This window comes from Mytilus galloprovincialis, chromosome 5 (assembly GCF_965363235.1).
Source record: "Mytilus galloprovincialis chromosome 5, xbMytGall1.hap1.1, whole genome shotgun sequence".
Classification (NCBI taxonomy): domain Eukaryota; kingdom Metazoa; phylum Mollusca; class Bivalvia; order Mytilida; family Mytilidae; genus Mytilus; species Mytilus galloprovincialis.
Window position 1 is genome coordinate 84,682,272 of NC_134842.1, and position 11,527 is coordinate 84,693,798.

The 11,527-nt window shown below is 31.8% G+C and overlaps 1 long non-coding RNA gene across 2 annotated transcripts; it reads left to right on the forward strand.

Annotated features, from left to right (window-relative positions):
- The first annotated feature begins 542 nt into the window (after nucleotides 1-542).
- On the forward strand, nucleotides 543-4,661 carry LOC143076570 (uncharacterized). Of its 2 annotated transcripts, XR_012978700.1 has the most exons (3): nucleotides 543-763; nucleotides 2,765-2,963; nucleotides 4,272-4,661. It is a non-coding gene; the product is annotated as an uncharacterized LOC143076570 (long non-coding RNA). The 2 variants fall into 2 exon arrangements; XR_012978699.1 differs by lacking the exon at nucleotides 543-763 and having other exon boundaries at nucleotides 978-2,963.
- The last annotated feature ends 6,866 nt before the right edge of the window (nucleotides 4,662-11,527 follow it).

Genomic DNA, 11,527 nt, shown 5'->3' on the forward strand with positions numbered 1-11,527 from the left:
ACCTGGATGTTTTTCTCTGTCTCGAAGCCGCAATCAAACGTAGCGACCAACACCTCACATGACGTATTCTCGATGTTGAGGTATTGACAATATACAATCACATTTATCAATATACAGCAAGTAAGTAATTTGGTGTTGAATGCCAGTAGATCAGAATTTGTTAATTGAACTTTACCTGTTTAAGGGGCACTAGCTGCCAAATTCATGTTCTTCATCGATTTTAATAAAATTCACATTAAACGTGTATATAGTGTTGAATAGTTTATTAAAATGTTGCGCACAATCTTGGCTGATATGCATAAAACCATTATATTTCATGACACTGCATGAAAAAGAAATTGACTTATCGTATACCAGAACCAGAGACATATATATTGTATCTAATATCTCTGCCAGAACTAAAAAATAAACTACAGTAAGTCCACATACACATAAGAGGGTATGGATGTTAATTAACAGAATAGAGAACAATTAAGGACAAAGAAAAAAAAAGGAATAAAGAATAGCGAAAGAAAGAGAATAATGGAAAAAAGTGTAAGTTATTAAAAATATAACTAAAAAAAGAAGACAGAAAAAAGACACCCCTCCGAGACGAGCCTTACATGCACTGTTATTACCCAAGGTTAATTTTACGGCGGCTCATTTTATTTTGGCTTAGAAATAAACATAATTGACAAGTTTCCTTCCCCTGCATTCTCGATCCCACATGTAAATAGCACGGTGATTTTCAAAAAGACATTGATACATCATTACAACACTTGCCGTCAGTATTTGAATATATGATTAAGAAGGTATAGAAGATTAATGCACGCACACTATTATCCACCACTGGCCTAAATAGTTAGTCCGCAAACAACGAGGGTAATAAAAACCCAGCACTTTGAACACAGCCACCGGCATGGTGTGAATCTGAAAGCTTCCCACTATCCATTTCTACCCTTAGAAAACTTTTGCCTTTCATTTATCAAAAAGAAATATGTTGATATTAATGGTATATAAGAATTATTGGGGAATTCAAACCATTCCTATTGTAAGTGATAAAACTAAATTTATATCAGGGTGATTGAAATGAGGAAAAAAAAAGGGGGGATCAGGAGTTCAGGGCCCCCTGTTTGGGAAAAGAATTGGTTGATTATATATGGAATCACTGAGTCATGGCAGGAGCAGGCCCCTCTTAGGCAGTCGGTGGGCCCCACTTATGAAAAATTCTGGATCCACCACTGTGGTCATGGTGGTCTTCAGTTGTATTATCTTTTTAAAAAAAAATTACACCTGTATCTATAGTGTATATTCTTTAGTGTAAATCAAGGGAAAATACTGTGAACTATCTGTGCATTGGGGCTTATTAAAAGGTATTTCGGGGCGGAAGAAAGAAGGGAGGGGGAGTCCATGGTAGGTAATCCCCACCCCTTTCAATTTGAGAATATGCTATTATCTTGTAAACGGTCCAGATCCCCATCCCTAAACCATATATATTCTTGAATGGGACGATAAAACAAATCAAATGAAATTAAAAGGAGGTTTTTGGGGGTTTCACCACTCTGTTCAATTTGAGAATGTGCTATTATCTTGTGAACGATCCAGATCCCCACCCCTAAACCATATATATTCTTGTCAGGGACAATAAAATTAATAATGAAATAAAATAAAAGTGAAGTCCCACCCCCTCTAGTTTGAAAACTTGTAAACGGTCAAGATCCCCACCCCTAAACCATATTTATATATTCTTGTATAGAACAATAAAACAAATAAAAGGAAATATAGGTTCACCCCCACCCCCACATGTTTGAGAAACTTTTAAATGGTTGAGATCCCCTGTCATCCAGTGGTTAGGTGAATCCCTGATCCCCACCGTCAAACTATATATATTCTTGTATGAGACAATAAAACAAATCAAATGAATATAGGATCATCCCCTTTGTCTTGGGTTGGGAACCCCCCTTTTTAAAATGGCTGGATCCGCCCCGGCATACCATCTAGCTAGCTATAAAGGCTTTAAAAATATGAAATCAAACAAGGAAATTAACAGTGTAGGCAACTGTTTTGAATTAAAAAAAAAGTCTTTTACATATATAACAATGTTAAATTTTTTGTGCATTTATTTTTGCTTATCGTATTTTCAATAATGGACAAAATTGCATGATTGAATATTGTAATTTAAGAAAAATCAGCATACATGATATAAAATGGGAAGTGGAAACTGGGAATTTGACAAAGAGACAACAACCCAATCAAAGAGCAGACAACGGCCGAAGGTCACCTATGGGTCTTCAATGCAGTGAGAAAAAATCGGCACTGGTCTTCAGCTCATAAATATGTATCAGAAATGAAAACGAGATACAGCTTTCAGTTGTATTAATAAAAACCTCACAATAAGTTCTGAATATCAGAATATACAGTATTGCAAGATTCTCTCAAAATGTACACATAGAGCTGAAAAACTGTCAGCGACTGTAAAATTAATCATGCTTACATTAAAGTCCATGGAGTCCATCTTAATATGCATACTCTCGTACAAAGGAATATAAGTATGCAATAGACATCAAGTTTTCAAAAATAAGAGTATCTATGCCATTAATTTACGACAAGATCTTAATCAAGTAATAATTTCGGTTTGTTTAAATATTTCGGAGGTTAGTATGACCTCCTCTTTGGTGATGATGTTTTCGTTTTAAAGTTGGGAAAATTGTTTGTACATGTACCAACAAAAATAAAAACACAAAGTCAATCTAGAATTATGTTTTTATCATTTTTTTATGTTTAGGTTGTCAGCAAGATGAAAAGGACAAGTATGCAGTTCAAAATTCAAAATGTGGATAAGTTGAGGTTCTAGGTCTTACCTTTGCAGATTTTCATATTTTGCATGAATGAAATCAAAGGTTATATGATGGACAGCAGAGAAAGAAAAAAACAACTTTTCAATTATCCTGCTCCTGGATAAATGTAAAACATCTTGTTTTTCGGTAAGTTTTATGCTCTGTTTTGATAGTGTTAGTGCATTCATCTTTCCAGTCTTTCCTCTAAATTGTAAGTTTTTGGTGAGTGTTCACCATGAATTTCAGTAAGTAACTTGTGGATTTACATGTATATACTCAAAATTTAGTACTAATATTAATGGGATTTTAGCATGACATCCTGCCAAATGCTTGTTAATCATGTTTATGTTCCAGAACAAACAAGTATTTGGACTGTACGCATACAGTTTGCCCAATTTTAAGAAGTTGGTCAAGTTTATTACAAACAAATGTACAGTACAGATCAACATAACTGAAATCTTTAATAGATTAATACAAAAAGTTTAATTGCAGTTAAAATAAAAACACAGGTTTGGTCGAGCTGGTACCAGACAGTACAAATATACTTAAATGGTCTGACTGTACACATATGGTGGGACTGTAAGTTCTGGACCGTAAAAGTAACATCCGAATACTGATATGGTCTGGAACAACTATAATGTTTTGGGATATCAAAATCAAAAATATCCCATTTTACTTTTAATAAAGAAGAAGATTATTGATGTATGTTTAAATGTATATTAAAATGAGACAGCAAGCTAACAACACAAAAAATAAGGATAAAACATACATATATTTTTTGTATCAATGTTATAATTTCCAATATGTTCAAGGTATTTTTTCATTGAAATAAAACACAAATTGAAATCTGTCTGAACTTCAAAAGCTTAAAGAAATATTGTTTCTGTTGTCTGCATTTTGTATAATATATTGCAAATTCTTGTGAATAATGGAATGTTATTATACTTGTCTAAAGTTTTAACATTGATCTTTATACTGTAAATTCATAAATTATTGGGTGCATTTATTATTGCGATTCTGTCATTTTAGACTTAAATGCGATTTTAAATTTTACGATTTTGAGAAAAATCCTGTTTAATCCATATAAATTATTGCGTTTACAACTCCGTTGCATTTTTCGCAATAAAAAAAAAACTCGCATTAATTCCGAATTTACAGTATATATATATTATGTATATAACTTGGGAAAATACCCAAATGTTATAAAGAAGAATAAATTAATTGATTGTTATATGGTATTAGAATAGGAAGATGTGGTATATATTGCTAATTTGACAACCCTCCATCAGAGACCAAGGGATGTAGGCCGTTAGCAACTGATGACACTGGACAACCTTTAACAATCAGTAAAATCCATATCGCATAGCTATTTTTATTGAAAATCATATTATTGCTACATGTATGAAAACAATTTTGTATAATCCATTACTTTAGATTTTATTGGTTCTTTTTCAGAAGGATTGAAATTCACCACCTAGAATAAATGGAGAAAACATAGAAACAAGACCAGAATCAATTCAAAGACAAAAGTTGGATCAGTTATTATTTTCATCACTCAGTCAATGATTTGAAGTTCTTTTAAATTCAAAAAAATATTGAAACCACAATAATGTCAAAGTTCTGTGCTGAATGTCCAAAAAGTGGACTATACCATCAAACAATGCTGGATGATAAGAAACTATTAATGTTTTGTGTTGAGGGATATTGTGAAAAAAATAGATTTACTTAAATAGCTACTAGTATGTTAAGCCTAACAATAGAGTTTTTATTGATTTCAAATGGCAAATAATTGTGTTTCAAGAAAGTATTCTATAATTCATGAATAAACATATATTGATACTTACATTATCTGCTTTGTTGTTTAAAAGTTTAGTTTTGAACAGTTAAAGAACAATATGCTAAATTAACATTTCCCAAGAAAAAAAGATATTCAATTAAAAAGATTCATCTTATAATAATTTACTACCAAATAGAAAACATTGTAACATACACATTACTGTTTATTTATATCTATATATTTACAATTAGAATCCCATAGGATTTTAATTTGTCCCATGGGATATTAAAAATCCCATGGGATTTTTTTGTCCCATGGGACAACAAATATCCCATGGGACTACAATAATCCCATGGGACAAAAAAAAATCCCATGGGATTTAACCAAAATCCCATGGGATAATGGTAAATCCCATGGGATTTTGCCCTGTCCCATGGGATATTGAAAATCCCATGTTTTTATAATTCAAATTGCAAAATAAATATGAAAGTAACTGTAGAAAACCAATGAAATTATTGAATCCCATGTAATTCCGCACATTTTGGTTATATACATGATATTGTAGCTCTTGTTTGAGGCGGCGGCGGATTTGCAAATGAGTGTTTTGCAAATTAAAAGTGTCCAGTGTTTATAATATGTTCTTCCCTTAAAAGCATTAATTTGTATATGAAAACCTTGAATTTGTTGAATTTCCATCAAACTTGATCGTGAAAGATCAGGCAACGTATTATTTTGATCGTGAAAGATAATGCGTGACCAGACTTTATACTAGTTATCAGAAATCTGTATTTCTTTAACCATTTGATAAACCTGCAACTGGTTGAAGCCTGTAACTATTTTGATAAGGATAAACATTAAATCTATTATTTTTTTCTATTCAACACTTTACCTCGAAAGTAAAAAAAAAACAACAACTAAAAACGTGTCTTAATAAGTGTGAAAGATTCAGCTCTTAGAATCGGTCAAGTGCAATTCAGGCAGACCGACACTATTTAGCCAACAATATTGATATGCAACGTTTAAACCAAAATGATATCCATCAAACAAAAAATTACAGTAAAACAGCATCTTTCATGAGTAATTTGAGATTGAACGATAACCAACATTTTGTGCAACAGTACTTTCTTAAGTTCTTTGTATACAACGCAGATCTGGATTGATTTAACCATATACTACAGACTATATAATGACAAATGCTGTAATGTCTCGTCTGCTTTACTTATGATAGTATATTTGCTGACCGTCTATAATATCAAGGCCGGTTTTACTAGAAATGTCAAATGCGCTTAAGATTGTCAATGGTTCATAAAAAGAATTCAAGGTCGGAATACCATGCCATAGAGATCTCTACAAATATCCTGTACACCAAATAAATGTGTTCCTATTCTTACAGTGACAACTGACAAATGTTAAAGTTATGCTTGGCCAATTAATTCGGAACATAAGGTCAAAAGTATATGAACCCTGACCGACAGCTAGACATAGACATCTTACTATTATGCAATATATCAAATACAATTGAAGTCATCATGGTCATATATGAAACATGCAGACAGACATGTACACCATACACGAAATACCTTGGCGCTATAGCATACAGGTATATATCCAAAAGGCTAAACAACATAAAACGAACATTGCCGAATGATGCATGGTAATGAGTTCGATGTTATTTGAAACGTTGCAGAAGTCGAAAATGTACATCTTACAATCATAACAACAGACAGTTATCATAAAGCTTAACGAATCCGCGATACGGACTTGACCACAAAATGAATCTTCATCCATGAAATGAGGCAAATTCGGGGTCAGGTGAATCCTGTCTGACGGACATGTAGTTTATAGGATCCAATATACAAAATGTGGGTATCCTATAACTCGTGATAAGTGAGTACTCCACATGACTATAAAAAGCTTCATCCTACAGTCATCCAACTATTTTACATTTCATTTTCTGAAAATATTAATACTTTGAAATGCTTAAACCTATTGAGGATGTTGAGCTATCTAGCTTTTCTCAATACCAATAACAAATATTAATTATGATACAATTGAAGAAGAAAAATTTGAACATCTTCGTAGCATCAGATCTTTCACGATCCTTTTCACGATCTTCAAAAATGCGGTACGTGATCTTTCACGATCCGAAAAATCAATTTTTGTGTAAATAATTCTTTATTTACCAAGTTTCAGATTATGTTTATACTAAATACTTATGAGAACCATTTGATTAATTCAAATCGAATGCCCTTATTCGGATAAAAGTAGTTTTTCTAGTCGAATTTGTGAAAAAATCATGTTTGTTTACATTTTTTATGTCATTGAAATATCGAGAAGCAATCTGCCTTTTGTTGTTTTGTAATAACTATGTACTTTTAAAACTGGATGTTCTCACATACTGATCATATTGTTGAACCATTTTGACAGACAGTTTTATTTTGTCGTTAAATTGTCTGTGTAATTAATTAAATTAGAATATTTATTGACCTTTCATATGTCTTCTCGATTAAATGTCTTTCACGATCCGTTACTAGAACTTTCACGATTGTCTCCCAATACTTGACCGCCGTTAGATATTCGTTCACGATCATTTCTCTCGTTAAACCGAATGACACCCGTAAAGTGTGAACACATATCAGTGTGGATATATATAGTTTGTTTGGATGTGTGACAGTATTTTCTGACAAAAAGAGTTCTCTACCATATTGAATGGTTAGACTACAAGTATTATTATTGGAATTTGATATAACTTACAAAATACCAAATTAAACAACTGATATTAAATATTTATTCTACACATATGCACGCAAAAAAACCCCAGTATTTATCGATGTTTTGCAGTATTTAAAATCTTATTTATAAAAGCACATCTTTTTTTCAAGAATGTCAATAATTCCTACTAACCACATGTCATTTTCTCTCAGTTGAAAAGAAATAATGGATATTGCAATTGGATTTTTATGCCTGCTTAATTTTTAACATGAAATTTTACAATAATTAACCCAACACAGATTTACTCAAATAATAAATCTATTCTTCAAAAACATCACCCGAATATCTAATTTGATGTCATCAATTTAGTTGATGCACGATGGTTCCATTTAAATTGAAAAACAACTCAATATTTTATGCAAATTTACTTTAAAAGATAAATTATCAGCACTGATTCCGGAAGTGAGCAACACTGGTTATTTCCGGTATGTTTCAGACTGTCAGTGCAAAGTCTGTGAACAGTACATGGAGATCTAAAATATTGTCAATATCTCAGTTTAATTCTAATGATTATTTACCACTTATATCGGTTAAGGGATTATTTTCGAGACAAATTATCTATCTGTTATCTTGTCTAATGTTGTCGATCAATGTTTGTTTAGAGGACTTTGCTATCAATTTGATTATATAAAAAAGAAGATGTGGTATGATTGCCAATGAGACAACTGTCCACAAGATGTCCATAAAATGACAAAGACATTAACAACTATAGGTCACCGCATGGCCTTCAAAAATGAGCAAAGCCCATACCACATAGTCAGCTATAAAAGGCCTCGATAAGACAATGTAAAACAATGCAAACGAGAAAACTAACGGCCTTATTTATATAAAAAAATAAACGAAAAACAAATATGAAACACATAAACAAACTACAACAACTGAATTACAGGCTCCTGACTTGGGACAGGCACATACATAAATAATGTGGCGGGGTTGAACATTTTAGCGGGATCCCAACCCTTCCCCTAACCGACGACAGTGGTATAACATTACAACATAAGAACAAACTATAAAAATCAGTTGAAAAAGACTTAACTCATCAGATGGACAAAATACAAGTGGACGTGTCCGGGTACTTATACATCTCGACACAAAAAGACACAATGAACAGATCTGAGAGTCCTCGTAGTTATCTGACAACTAGTTCAAAGGCACAAACAACTAATAAAAAAAATCATGCATCTAAGACTAAACTATCAATCCTTACACATCCAACATCCAATGGATTTACCGTAAAGACGTCATAAACAGCCAGAAAAAAAAACATGACCTTGTGCAATTCCAAGTTACAGGTATCGACAGATTGTAGATCCATGAATATATATATGTATATAACATACTAGTAATATTTAGTTAGCTTTTAATTTACTGATAACAAAATCAATATGTATACCAATAAAAACAATATTCAATGATCTTATTACAGTGTTGAATAGGTAACCTTTTAGAATAAGTTTATTTAAAGGAGCGACAAGTATACATGATTATGCATGCTTTCTTCATACAAATATAAAAAAAGAGTAGGTATCCCCCTAAATTTGCACTGTTGAAAAATCCCCCAAAAATAAAGCTCAGCGTTTGTCAGTACTTTTTGAAGGAACAAGATGCGACGTGTCTTCCTCGAATGCCAACATTTTATATGTTACCTATTCCTTGAATGCCAACAAAAATATTTCAATAGATGTTTATATAAGAACAATAGGTGTTTTTATAACTATATATCTAAATGATTTTATAAGTATTTCAATATAAAACTTAATTAGAGAACTTGCTAAAATTGCAACATTTTATCACTTTTTGATAAGAAAATATAGTAGATTTTGGGGTTAAAATTATCATGAATTTTAAAGAATTAAGAAAATAAAAATATTTTTATTACTTTTTTATTAAAAAAAAATATTTTGGAAATGGAAATGTTTCTTAACATAAGACATATTTAAAAAAAAATAAGAATTTCTAGATAAATACAACTATTTCAAAGTGAAAAAGGATATTAGAGATTTATCTAAATCCATATCATATTGAATATTTTATTAGTAAATATAAACTATATTTACTTTTTTGATTGAACAATTAATTTAATTTTACACTTGTAATAGACTGTTAAATAAAAATTACTTGTATAAAATATTCTACAATATTCACATATGAAGATTTATAGTGCTTTTTTCAATCTGCTTTTATGTTTACTTATGTTATAAGTATTGTTTTCTGTGTTCTCTGTCTGCGAACAAATAACATATTATTCAAAATATTCTTCTTTTTATGGTATGAAAAAAGTATGAGAATATACAAAGTTTGGAGAAATTCCATCAAATAAAATAGGAGAAAATCACAGCACACAAAACTATAGAAATAGTGAAAAAAAACATCAAAGTCTAGACTAAGTGATGCAACAATTTCAAAGTTTCATTTTTAGAGAAGAGCATATTGTTCAAGCAGTTACAGCAAAACAAATGAATTTTCAACAATTTTACAAACATGAAATTCAATGTGATTTAACTACCTGGAATTTACTTTTCTGTTTAATTAGAATAATTGTTTTGAAAAGCATCCACTTTTGTTGTGATAACTTCTTGCACCTATTCCTCGAATGCCAACATAATTTTACAGGTAAATTGTCGGTAGATCAAAGGATGTTGGCATTCAAGGAATAAACCATTGTAAACATGTATAAGAAAAACGGCAGGCAAACGATACCAAATGGATACTCAAACTCATATGGAAGTTGAAAACAAATATTGACAATGCCATGGCAAAAATAAAAATAAAACTTTCAAATGACAAACAACAGTACACATAACACAACATACCAAAGTAAGACTAAACAACACGAACCCCGCCAAAGTGAGAGTGATCTCATGTGATCGGGAATGGTATTAAAGCTGATAGCAGATTTCTTAAAAACACGTGTGATTCAAACCAAAAAAAAATATGTTTGCTTCTTTTACAGATGTGTATCATTCTTGCATTGATTCATGCAGCATTCCGGAATTAATTGTAAATATGAGTCCAGTGGAAACATTCGTTTTCATTCGTATCAATTTCGATAAATATCCAGCTTTTTTACAATACGAGTTTAAACATACATGGTACGATTTCTAGTGAGACCACCACTCCGTTATAGATCAAGAGACAGGGATGTTATCAAATACAGGTCAACGTACAGCTTTCAGCAATCAGCACAACCCAGGGTCACAAGATGTAAAACAAGTCAAAAGAGAACAAGAATGTGTCCACAGTACACGGATGCCTCATCCGCACTTTCATTTTCTATGTTCAGTAGACCGAGAAAAATGGGGGGAAATCTCTAAGTTGGCATTAAAATTAGAAAGATCATATTATCATAGGGGAAAATCATGTGTACTTAGTTTCAAGTTGATTAGACTTCAACTTCATCAAAAACTTCCTCGGCCAAAAACTTTAACCAAAACTTAACCTAAAGCGGGACGGACGAATGGACGAACGGAGGGACGAACGAAAGGACGAACGGATGCATAGACCAGAAAACATAATGCCCATAAATGTGACATAAAAATAACGGCCCTATGTATGCCAAAACAACAACATAGAAAATGCATAGCAGGCAAATACAATATGTGTTATCTGATACCTTTAAAACTGAATTCAAAGCATTTGAAACTGATTCCCTTAAAATTAAAAATCCTGTTGGAAAATTGAAGAAAATTCAGGTAGTGAATGAAGGCAGCTGTTGACATTGACTAATACTAAATACCAGCTTGTAACACTCATTGGTATAAGAAGACACATAGCCCCTTATACTTAATTTTTTTGGTAAGAAAAAATCAAATTATGAAACAACTCGGCCATTTGATCTGATCACGGAGTGCTTCACTACTTGTAACGATCGAATTTTTTTAATACAGGTCAGGATATCCACTAAGAGAAGTTATTTTTTATTTTAAGTGAAGTTATTTCATAAAATAACGGATTTCCAAAGCAAAATGTTCCATTATAGGAACTTGTATGTTCAATCTATAAATTGGTCAGACATGATAATTAGTTTTCTCGTTTGAATTGTTCTACAATGTCTTATCGGGGCCTTTTATAGCTGACTATGCGGTATTGGCTTTGCTCCGCATTGTTGAAGGTCGTACGGTGACCTATAGTTGTTAATCTCTTGTGGAGAGTTGTCTCATTA